Source organism: Anomalospiza imberbis, chromosome 4 (genome assembly GCF_031753505.1).
Source record: "Anomalospiza imberbis isolate Cuckoo-Finch-1a 21T00152 chromosome 4, ASM3175350v1, whole genome shotgun sequence".
Taxonomy (NCBI): domain Eukaryota; kingdom Metazoa; phylum Chordata; class Aves; order Passeriformes; family Viduidae; genus Anomalospiza; species Anomalospiza imberbis.
In genome coordinates this window covers 41,003,906-41,016,576 of record NC_089684.1, presented here as the reverse complement: position 1 = coordinate 41,016,576, position 12,671 = coordinate 41,003,906, and the positions used below count along the sequence as shown (strand labels likewise).

At 43.7% G+C, this 12,671-nt stretch overlaps 1 long non-coding RNA gene across 1 annotated transcript; it reads left to right on the top strand.

Moving 5' to 3' along the window:
- Positions 1-6,931: 6,931 nt before the first annotated feature.
- LOC137473416 (uncharacterized) lies at positions 6,932-9,285 on the top strand. Its single transcript, XR_010998785.1, has 2 exons — positions 6,932-7,137; positions 8,961-9,285. It is a non-coding gene; the product is annotated as an uncharacterized lncRNA (long non-coding RNA).
- Positions 9,286-12,671: the final 3,386 nt, after the last annotated feature.

Below are 12,671 nucleotides of genomic sequence, written 5' to 3'. Positions count from 1 at the left end.
GTGTATTACCTGTTACTGCAGGCTAAAGCTCCACGTATGTGTTGGCCCAAACCCCTGACATGTACAAGGAATGACATTCTGTTCCCAGGGAATAGGAATGCTGGAATTGCAATGCACTTAGTGCTCAGTGTAGAAGAGGGCTGGGAGAAGGTTTGTGCCACACTGCCAGAAGCCCTCATTTATAGGGTGTGAAAAGAGCTCCTGCGTGCCAGGTGATCACAGCGTGTGACTTCCAGGTAGCTTCCTGCTCCCGTTCCTGCCCTCCAAGGTAGAGGGGTCAGGTTTGGGGATGTGTTACCAGGCAGAAAAAGGGCTTGCTGTCAGCAGCATGTGGGTGTGCTGAAATCTTCCCCTGCAACTGAAGGTGTGTGATTTCAGGGGCAAACGTTAATTTAGCTGTCTTACACTGTTTCCTCCTCATGGGATTTGTTCGTAGGTGTAGCTAACTGTGGACAACTGTTAGTTACAGTGAAAGTTAAGAAACAAATGCTGCTGTGTGCTTAGAAAATTTGCATTAATACTGAAATGTTCTATGCTAAGAAAAGGTTGTCTTTCTGTACTTACTTTCCATCCTTATTTTTCCTTTGTCATTAAAAGTTTCTCTTCTCAGGCCTAATGCCTGGCTCCCATTCTGGGGTGCCTTTTATTCTTTGCTGACTCCTAGGCAGAACCCAGTCCTGCTCACTACAGGACATGGATTTTCCTCATGTGCTGAGGATGAGCACAATTTGTTTCACCAGCCCTTGTTCACTCTGGTGCCAGACAAATTTTTAGTGGAGAAGTTTACATCACCCTTTACTCTGCTGTTCACTGTGGCCATCCCCGAGCTGTTGCAGTCACACCCCCTGTCCTGATGTACAGGCCAACACTAAAATCTCACCAACAGATTGGTGTTGATATTATTGCAAATTTGTATTTGCAATTGTGATTGTTCCTCTTTCCGTCTGATAGAGGAAGGGGCTCAGAAGTAGATTCAGTTCAAAACGTTTCAGCTTGAGCTAGACAGATTTGTTAAATCCAGAATTAATAAAAATGGATATAAGGCTGTGCTAACACAAATAGAAATGTTTGAAACCTTTACTAGAGCAGCTGCCTGACTTTGCACATTGTGCTTCTTCACATACATATTCACAGCCCTAAAGCTTGGCCTCTCTGGACAGAAACAGAGAACTTTGAGCCATATCCTGATGTCCCAGTCCTGATCATCTCCTGGTGCAGTCTGCTCGTTGGTAGTGAGCTGTGTAATCTCTCAGATCCTGTGTGGATGAGAGCTGGCAGTAGAATCCATGAGAAATCAGGTGGTGTGAGAGGGAATTAACAGTCAGCTCTGCCTGTGTCATACTGAAGGTCCAGCCCCTGCACTCCTTTCCCCAGGGAAAAGTTTCCAAGGCCTCACACAAGGTCACAGCTCTGTCCTGTGTCCGTGGGTGCTGATGTGCATCAGCAGCTTGATGGGCGCTGTTGTCACGTTGCTCAAGCAATGTGCCTTTGGTGTACTCACTTACTGGATTAGGTCTAAAGCTGCTGCTGTCAGTGCTCTGAGAGGCAGGACACACCTTGGGGCTGGTTCCATATGACAATTTGTCTCCATCCCTACAGAGCCTTCGCAGGCATTAGGGATGCAGAGGTGCTCAGTGAACTCCAGAGGTTGCCCAGGTTTTCACCTGTTCAGGTACATCTGTCTTGTGTTCAGTACAAGGGGTTGAAAAATACTTCAACTGGTCATTCAGAAAGATCTTCCATCAAGAGGCAAAATACATCTCAGTTTACTTGAAAATTCAGCTTGTTATTTTTCATCTCCTGGAAGCTGCCAGTGAACCGTTGTTCGCCTTCAGCCCGGAGCAGCTGCACATCTCCTTTCCATGGTGTTTAATTATCATTAAACATGATAGGAGCTCTTGGGCCTCTCCATGCAGATGCAAAATGGTATTAATTGTGTAGGGAGTGCACTGGCAGTGTGTGATACCATCAGCAGCAAAATGAACATGTCTCAGGAGCTGAACAGATTGGTAAAAACTAAAACAAACCAACCAAAAACCAAACTGATAAATATTATGGCAATGGTGTTTTGATATGACCTGATGGACAAGTGACTGCTTTCAGAGATCCCAAAGGTCTCAGTTGCTAATTGATAGTGACATCTTGGTGCTAGTAAGATAATGATGAAGCCAATGGAAGATGAAGTGATGGGGACACACAAAACCAGGGACATGCAAAAGGACATCAGGAAGATCTTCCTTAAGTAGTGGGACACTTCGGTGAGTGGAAAAAATACCTCTCATTGTTCTAATTTCTGATCTTTGGGTTTTGGTTTTGTGTGTTTTTAAATATATGGTAATTCTTTTATCTCTTTTGTGTTTTATTTAATCTCACAATATCAGTGTTGCAGCTGCTTTAAACAGAGAACATTGCTGTGACCTGTTTCAGAGAGAAAGTGTTTTAAATTTTCTAAGCCTTTCCTATTATAACTTTTCCTGTTAAATACCTGTCACACAGAGATAACCTGTACCCACTTGAGTCTGGTATCAGGGCTCTTTGGTTGCTACTGCTTTTATGCAGTAAGCTATGCATGAGCAAAATTGTATTTAGTCATGCTGATCCTCCTAATATTTCCAGGACAGCAGAAGATTGCAATGAAATAAAACTAAAAAATGGCTGTTTTCACTAGACTGTGCCTACCTGTGGTAGGGTAGCTACCACATTATAACCTTCCTGGCTCTGAACCACTGCCAGGAGGTAACAAATGGACCAAATAAAAGCTGTTGCAAAAGTGTGCTCATGGTCTAGAAGTCTGCTGTAGTTTTCTCTAGATACAACACAGTTTGATGTTTCTGTAATTATATTTCTGACACATGTATAAAATCAGTCCTGAAGACTGGAAATTACTTGCTGCTTTTGGTTCATCACACGGGGGCACATTCTAATTCTCCAGGAAGGGTAATAGCTCCATGCATTCATTGTTTAAGCAATTCCTTACATTCTCAATGCTTACATGAGACACTTTAGTGGCTTGTATTTTCTTTTATTGAAATATATTGCAGGAAACACCTTAAAGCTACTTCATTGAGTTCCATTGTAAAATGCTATGTGCCTCAGAAAGAAATACTCATCTGTAATACCTGCTCTCAAAGGGAGACCTCAACTCTGTGCTTGAGAACCTGCAGGAAGTGTCTCTCACTTCATGAGAGACACCAATAGGTGCTCCTGTTCTGCTGCTGCTGAAGGCAGTGAAAGAAGGTTCCCTTCCTCAGGGGTCAGTGTAACACCAGGATTAGAATGAAGTGAGTTAGGGAAATGTTGATTTGTTGGTATTTTCACCTCAGGTTGGGATAATGCTACTCACAGCCTGGCTAAAACAAAAATCCCTTTTCCCCTCAGGAATTAGAATTTCCTTCTTATTATTTTGAGTACACAGAGATGGAAGTGTGGAGTGACAGAACTGAGACCCAAATGAGACTCCAAGGAGTGTGGAAGCTGTTTGTGAAAAGCTGTGCTGTTTGAGATGGCCCTGTGGGTTCAACATGAATAGAAGTGCTTTCCCTGGTGGTGGTTGTGTTTGATTCCTTTTGCTACGGCTGGTTTAGTGCAATGCATTTGATGATGCTGGGTGATGTACCTCAGTGAAAATGTATTGATTTTCTGAAAAGTCCATTTTTTGAAATGTTCTTACACTGTGTTTTTACATACATTTGCTTGTAACTTAATTGCTCTATTTATAAGCTGCTGCACATCCTGCTGATGTAGCTTAAAGAGCCATATAAAGCTGTGAAAAAGGTTCAAGAGATACTTCTGGAGTAAAGAAGGAATTAAGGTTCTTTAAAAGTTAAATTCCTCAGGATTTATGTCAGCTTGTTGCCTATACACTGTTGACACCTCATCTAAAGTATCTATTGACTTCATATTTAAGAGCTTATGCCACTGAAGGGCTGAGCTCAGTGGGTCAGATGGTGCACCATCACTTTAAGACTTTTTCACAGTTGAAGAAAAAACACAAGAAAGGGAAACTTAATGTCTGTTTTAAAACTGTTAAACCTGCAGAAATTCCTAAAGTATAAAATGGAAAACATCATTGCTTGGTGTGCTCCTAAGGGAGCTGTGTGATGGAACATTTCCAACAAGGAAGGGAGGCAGTGTGAGCAGAGGACAGCACAGAGGACAGCAGTGATGGTTATTGTGGGAGAGCTGATTACAGCACTGCTAGTGCACTCTGTGCTTTCTGGTATGTGAATGGAAACATCTCCCGTGGATTCTCCCAGACTGTGGCACTCAGAAGCACTGCCCAGTACCTCCCCTTGCACAGAGTTTATTTCAATCCCGTTATTTCTTTCACTTTTGAAAATAGGCTTTATATTACACTGCTTAAAGAAATGGAAGAGTGTAATAAAAAGCTGGTGTGGAACAGCAGTGGCTTCCTCTGCTGAAGAAAGAGCTGTGGAACCTGGGTATTGGACAAACAGAGGCAGGTAGATCAATTTTAAAAAGGCTGGCAATGGACACTCCATATCACTAAATCTGGTCTTAATTATTTGCTGTAAGGCTTTATTTCAATTCTCAGGAAATAATATCTCACAGGATAATAAACAAGGCATGTGCACATTGGTGCTCAACTCATCCCTGAGGATTAGGATTTAATCCACATGAAGTTATTTTGTTTATTTGTATTTTTAATCTGCTCTGGGTACTGCTGTTGGCACTCAGGTTTGTTTCTTTTCTTTGTGGGCTTGTTTGTTTCTTTTCTAGTGCCTTCAATATATCCCACTTGACGTATTGTTGAAGCCCTCCACAGTTCATCAGCACAGCGCAGCTCCCAGATGAACTGGGATGAGCTTGCTGAGTCAGCTGGCAGAAGGAAGAGAGGACTCGTGTCTAGCAGCAGCACAGAGGCGCTTTGGCTTGAGGTGGGCATGACCCAACATTTGTCACCTGTTGTTTGTTCCCTTGTCCTCTGCTGCTCCAGGAGACCCAGTGGGGGCTGGTTGGGTGGGAGCTTTTGTTGTTAGTATCACTGTGTATTTAGGGTCTGGTTTGCACTTTGTGGGGCAGGTGCAGAGGTTTATGCAGCGATCCCTGGAGATGTGGTGTCTTCAGGCAGGAGAAGGTTTTCCCACAGGAGGACGTGCCCAGGTGCTCCGAGCACCCACTGCTTGTTCATGGTCATGAGACCGAATGGAGGCCTTGGGACAAATGTCCCTTTGCTGTTCCACTGGCCATGTACTCAGGCATGCCAGGCCAGGGCACACACACAGGCACCTCGGGGTGATGGTGAGGCTGGAACTGGCTTTGCAGGTATTTTGTGGGAAACAGTCATTCCTCAATACCAAACCAGCAAGGGTTCAGACCATGGTACGAGTGAAAGGCCTGGTGAAGCAGCAGGAGTGGCTTTGGCTGACAGCACAGAACAAGATAAATACCACATTACCTTTGGGTCAGCTGCCTGTGCAGTCCCTGTCAGGGCTGTGACATTCCTGCACACTGCACAGGTGAGGATAATCTGGGGTGTTTGGGCTTTTTTCCCATAACCTTGCTGTTCAAGGTAAACTGTAGTGAGATGGGATAGCATTTTGATTGCTGTAATCAGACCTGCCACACTTCAATATTCTGAAGTGGTTTTCATCTCCTAATTTTCAGCTACCAGTAGCATTTATGACCCGCTTTGCTTCCTCTTGAAGTCACAGCTTCTGAAACAGAGCACCCACTGTAAGAGGCTGTCAGCAGCCTCTGCAGCTCTGAACTCCTGTTTCTCAGCACCTCAACATCATCTTTTGTCCCTGGATCCCAGGAAACTCTTTTGGATCATGACTGCTCCTTGTTATTTCTTGATTATACTGAAATTTCAAGGGTAACATTGAAAAAGCCCTAGAAATTATTGGTCTGATTCCCTCCTTAATTTAATGGGCTCTAACTACTAATTGCCTTTGAAAAACCTAGCCTAAACTATTAAATTTTTTATATCCTCCTTTATTTCATCAACAAATTTAAATAAACTGACCACAAAAGAACCTAAAAATATGAGTACAAAAGTTACTGAAGTTTTGACAGACATGAATGTGCTAATTAGGTTTCAATTCAGTACACATCTCTACTGATTTTTATTAAAAGAATTAGAAAAGTACCACTTGTCAAAGAATACATAATAAAGCTTTCAGTATATTGAGACAATATTGGTAAATCTTACTGCTGTGCTGTTTATAGAAAAACTACAGTGCTGATATTCTGATGAGATTCTGCACTATTGAATCTCCCTCTAGTTTTGAGAACAAGGCAGTTGATACTCCTTTCCTAGAACAATTAAAATGCTTTCTTTTTACTGTATGGTTTTGCACTAGTGTTTCTTTTCAAGTTCTGCTTTTGTGGGCCTCCTTTCTCCTTGCTCCTTATTGGAGTGCTGAGGATCATTTGAGTCAAACCCATTGGCTTTGCCATGGTTTTCAGCCAAGGCCTTTGCAAAATGCCCAGTTCCACAATGGCTTTAATGGAAAATATAGATTGCTTCATTTTTGATTTAGACCTCACCCCTGTGCTTGTTTGCTTTTTTTTTTTTTTTTCCCTCAGGTTATCAAGCTTTGCGTGATTTTTCTCATTCTTTTTTTAGCATAAGTATGTGAGCTGGACAATTGCTCTGCCTCTAATTATTTTTGCCCTGCACTGAAAGTCATTAATGCTATTTCTGGTGACTGCAGCTGAAAATGAAAACATTCAATGGAAAAATCCAGGGTCTGCCGGAGTTAAGGAAAATCTCCTCTTGAGTGAACATTTTTTCCTACCCATCTGGGTGTGCAGGTCCAAATATAATTAATAATTAGATCCTGGTTTGTCCCCAGCCCATCTTTACTGGAAATGCTGACAATCTTTAATTGAAATAGTACCAGTAGTTAACCCATGAGAGTGTACTGTATGTGAGAAGGGACAGTCTGGTTTGGAGGGGCAGGATGGGCTGTTCCTGCAGAAGAGGTAATTGCTGTTTGTGTCCCTTACAGGTGTCTCACTGCAGGAAGGAAGGGCACACAGAATGAAGAGGCAGGAGGTGCCTGTGCAGCTGGGATTGTTCTCCCAAGGCGATCTGGCCGTTGCTGCAGGCTGCAGGTGGAAGGAGGCACTGCCCTTCTCCAAGCACTAACAGCATCTGGAAGAGGGAAGGTAATGGACTCGAGGTTTTTGCACAGGCTTGTGCAGAATGTGACAAATACACAATACTGCATCCCTGGGCCTTTGTGAGAACATGGCAACAGTGTCATTTGTGTCCCAGCTGTGCTCTCAGAGCTCTACTTCCAAGCAGCCCTGCACAGGAGTGGGCAGGGCTGGTGATGGGACTGATCCAGGGACGTGTTTCACGTGCTGTGAGATTTGGGAATGTAGTTTTTGTGTGTCATTTATGGAAGTGTGGTTTTTACTCACTAAAAATGTGCCTCCCAACTCCAGCAGGTCTAATGCACAGTTACACTTCTCAGCCTGCCTGCATCCAAACATGGAGCTTGCATGTTGTAGAGGTTCAGAAGAAGGGGAGAGGAAATACTGTCTACCATAAGAGAATTGAAGAGGAAAAAGAGGAGAAAAATAACCTAATGTGGCTCAGGGGTCCCTCATGCTTTGCAGAAGGCTTCTTCCATAGGCTGTCTTTGTGATTATTTTGCTTCATTTTGGCCTCCTGTGTTTGTCAGTCACCTTTTAAATTTTGGCCTGAGAGCTTCCTCAGTGCAAAATGAATAATGCCATGCTCAGAAGGATGGTAACTGGAGACAGTCTCAGTAGGAAAGCCCTCCTTCCATCACTTCCCAGTTTGTGCTGGATGGGGATTTTTATTGTATTTCTCTTTTCGCTCGTGCCATATTTCAGAGACCTGGCCAGCTCAGCTTCTTGGGTTTTCAGCAATGTGGCCTGTTGGTTTTTTTGGGATTTTTCATTTCCCTGGTGAAAAATCTGACATCCCCAATGCACTCAGAGTGTACACAAACCTCGAGAGCAAAGAGCAGATTTGTTTATTGAAGAACATCCCCATGTTACTCCTGGTGGCAGGGAAAGTGTAAAGACAGAAAATTATTCAAACCCCATGTGTCTTTCCTGACTGCAAAGTGAATTTTTAGGAATATAGGGCACAGTAAGCCACATACTCACTAGATGGCTTTATTTTTTTTTTTTTTCTTTTTCTGGTTTATTTAATCATTTCCATTTAACTCTGTTCCCAAGGCACCAGTCTGCCCAGCTTCTCCAAAGTGAGCATGGGCAGTATATGGATGTCACAAGTATGTCTTAATACCCAGCTGCTCTTTGTGTGCCGGTGGGGAATGGCTGCATCGCTGCCCGGAGTACCTGGGTGAACCTGTTGCTTACACAGAAATATTTCTGAGTAATAGCAGTTAGTGGCCATTGAATTTGGGCAGCTGCTGATCCTTGGCACAGATTGTTGAGAATGTGGGATAAGAGAGAAAGCAGATGGAATTAATGGAAGTATGGAAACTCTTCAGAGGGGAGAAAAGTGAGCTCACTCTTTCTTCTCTGCCTCTATAGGTGGAGGCTTGGGGTCACAGCAGCTCCATGTGTGTTTAAGGTCCTTGAGAACGGCAGGAACAGAGTAATGGCTGACTGACACAGAGTGTGGATGCAGCCCTTTGGTCACTGCCCTCAGTGAATGAAATTCTTTGCTCTCTGCATTCCAACCTAGCAGAGCCTTTTCCCTCCAGCTGGATGGTTTCACCTCTGTGCCAAGCAGCAGCCCCAGTGTGAGGCACAGAAATTGGAGCAAATCACTGCAAACCCTCCTGAAAGCACTGCATTATGCATGCACCAGCTCTAAAAAGGGACAATTAGAAAGAACACCTGTTTTAGGAAGTGCGGTTGTAGTGAGTACAGCAACATGATTTCTTCAGGTTCCAGTGCAAAATGGGTGGCTACAAAGCATGTGCATAGATTTCTGGAGACACAATACAAGGGGGATGGTAATAATAACCTCCTTCTGTTGCCAGAGAGTCTGCACAAAGATTCCAGCAGCATTTTGTGTGATAAAAAATGTATGAAATCCTCAGCATCAGTGAAGGTTCAAAGTGAAACAGAATCAAGCAGAGTAAGGTGCCCATAAAGAAAAGAAATAGCTTGAATGATATTAAGGAAGCCAAGATAACCGAAAAAATTAACAGCACAATAGTTTACAGAGTCTGCTTCTGCTAACAAAGGCAATCTTTAGCACCCAGTGTCTCCATTCAGTCTGAAAAGACTGGAATGACCAAAATAGGAAAAGTATGGGTTTACAATGGTCATTTGAAACTTGAAGTTAAGACACTTGAGCTGTGACCTCTCCATAAAAAGAGAGGCTTCCTGTCTCTGCCAGCATCCCATGCTGAAGGATGCCAGTGGCACAGTGAGCCAGCAGGACATGGGCTGTGTGTGGGAAGGCAGGAAGGGATTTCCTGGGAAGACTCCCCTTTAGCGAGCCTGGGATCCTGCAGCAGCTGGCCCTGACCAGGCTGAGTTTGTGAGACACTTCCCATCCTTAAGGGACAAAAGGCACAGGCCCAAAGCCCTCCCAGAGCTACTCAGTCCAAAGTGGAGTGGTGGATGAAGTCTGTCTTCAGCCTGAAACATCCACGGATCTCTAAAATCAAGCCCCAAAGGTTTTGTGTTCATCTCTTGCACCTCCACAGAAACTATATTCTGGAGACTTCTTCCCATGGAAGTCTCTTGCCTGTACCTGAGGCTGAAACCAGCCGAGACAAAAGTATTTCTTTTGGAGGGGTGCTTTGTGGTTTTTTACCATTTACAGCTACACATTTGTCTTCAAAAGCAAAGGTAAGAAGGTTGTGTTCATTAGAAATATTTTTAAATGTGTATCTCTGAGCTCTTGGAAGTCCAGGATAATAAAAAACAGAAATGCAGAAAAGGAGGTTTAGGGAAGATGAGAAAAAAATAATATATTTGTTTTTAGACTTGTTTTAATGATCCACGTCTCTTACATAGGCCAAAGTTTTAAATCAAGCAAACGAAACCTTACCACAGTTCACCTTTGAGCACAGGGCAGAGGTGGAGATGGCTCCAGAGGTCCCTGTGCTACTGCAGCAGCCAGCAAGAGCCAGTGTAATTTTGTTTAAATTCAGAACGTGTTCTGACAACCCAGGCCCATCTGCTCACCCCCTGGCTGAGAGTCGGGTCTGCACAAGTAACAGAAAGGTGCAACTCCTGTTCTGCTCTGGTTTTTTTGCCCCTTCAGATGCCTCCAAGAATTTTTCTACTGCCCAAAATGTTTTAACAATATGAGAAAATGGGCAATGAATGCAGGGAGCCAGGGAGGCAGATTTAAAAAAGGAGAGAAAAAGCCAATAGTTTGTTATTGGAAGATGATGGATGGATGGATGGATGGATGGATGGATGGATGGATGGATGGATGGATGGAGGCTCTGGTGGAAAGGCCAGAATGTTACTGAGCTGGGGGTGGAAAGGCAGTGGTAGTGATTATTGTATCAGTGTGGATGTTGAGCCATGCAGATATTCTGATGGACCTTCAAATGTTTTTGGCAGTTCTGTGGTGTTTGCCTCTGTCATGAAAAAGCCCCACTCGTTCCCCATAACTGCTCCATGTGCCAGAAGAAGAGGCAGTGTCCTTCATTTATCCTTGTTCTGTGCTGCTTGGAACTCACGTTCCAATCCAATGAATTCATTGTGTCTTACAGTGCTACAGCTTGGCTGCAACAAATTGGCTGAGTGTCAAATATTTCAGTGCAGTAATTGCCACAGCTTTGTTCAAAGAGGTTTTTCTGCATAGGATAGGATGTACAGATGACCACAAGTAAAGAAGAAAAAATAACATTAATGCATTATTTTTAAGGAGGGAGAACACACATGGGACGCAGAGTAACACTTCTGATCAATAATGGACAGAGAAAATGTGGGACAAAAGAATTCAGTAAAAAAGTCATTTTGGCACTTTAGAGAGGCAGAGACCACCGAGCAAAGGCCTTACAGACACTGAGATGTGGATGTTGAAAACTGAACCAGTGAAGAAATAAACAAGGGTAGGTGTAAATGCGCAGGTTTTGGATGTGGAGCAATCAGGGTTTTGAGTTAAAGCTCAATCTCACCATGATACCTGGGCAGGAGTTGGTGTACATATGAGTTCAGCCTTCCCTGGACAGAAACAGGGGGGATAAAGAGGACTCTGTCTCTTTGAAGCATTTGGGATGCACTTTGTGGTGCTGGAGAATAAAAATAAAGAATTTCCAGATATCATTATGATTAAATGAATGGAACTAGGATGGTAGGGTTTGAATTTGCAGCTCAATTTTAAAAATGAAACAACAAATACAGAACTGCAGAGGCGGGGGAGGCTGTTTGTAGGGTTTTGTTTGCTTTAGACAGGATATTTTCTTTCCCCCAGTTTGGGCTGCAGATGGGATTTCTTTCTGACATATGGGAGATATTCAGGCTTTCAGATTTCATTATCACTTTCTTCATTATTGTGCCTTGAGGAGCTATAAATAACACATGGCTAATTTGTGAATATGGCATGTTCCAGGGGATGTGTGTTTTAACCAGGGCACCTCCTGACATTTGGTAATTGGTTTACAGATTTGTTATATAATTTCATGAGCATTAAGTTGCTAAGAGGAAAAAAATCTAAATTTATGTGATCCAAAATCTGCCCTCATTGCTCCCCTACAGCAGCTGTGCTCCTTCCAGGTCTAACTGAGGACAGATTTTAAGTCAACAAGCACCACATCAACTGGCATCTCTATTTTCATTTCTTGCAGTTTTAGCAAAGCTGTACTTCCATTCTTCACAGCATCTTTCTTTTAATTATAGTTTTTCTCTGTGTGTGTGTGTGTGTGTGTGTGTGTGTGTGTGTATCACTGAACAGCTCCTAAGGTGCAGGCAGATTGTGTCTGGTGAGAAATGAGGTTTTGGTGCAAGGTGCCTGTTTGTTATTGGGTACGTTTTGGGTGTTTGTTAGAATAAGTCACAAGGCATTGACATTTCTGCATCGGAGCATTGAGAACATCTGCAGGCAGATGCTCACGTGCTCCCTTTCCTTAGCTCCCCACCCCAAATTAGCTTTATTTCCAAAACCAGCGGGCTGTCAGGCTGACTTGTAGTCCTGCTGTCCTGGAGCCTGGGCATCACTCCTTGGAAATGGGCTGGGGAGTGACTTCAGGCTTTGTGTGAGAAGAGAAGAGAAGAGAAGAGAAGAGAAGAGAAGAGAAGAGAAGAGAAGAGAAGAGAAGAGAAGAGAAGAGAAGAGAAGAGAAGAGAAGAGAAGAGAAGAGAAGAGAAGAGAAGAGAAGAGAAGAGAAGAGAAGAGAAGAGAAGAGAAAGAGAAGAAGCACCTGTCTGAAATAACCACATAGGACATGGATTAAAAACGAACATAATCTTCCATTTCTTGTGCCATTGGAATCAAAAGTGCAGAGAAGCTGAACATTTACGTGATTTCAAGGTTTAGTTGTCAGTGTTTGGTTTCTCCCTTGCTCAGGAGAAGATGCACCTGTGTGCATTTCCACAGTGCCCTGGTTTCCCTGGCTGTGGCGTTCCCAGCCGGTGTTTAGGGCAGCTGCTGCTTGGGGAACGCTGCAGCCGCAGCTGCTGGAGCTGGGGCTGCTCATTGGTGTCCCTGCTCCTGGGACAACAGCGCCATCAGCCAGGAGCAGCTGCCAGGGAGCAGCCGGAGGCACGAGGGCAGCTCCTGGCAG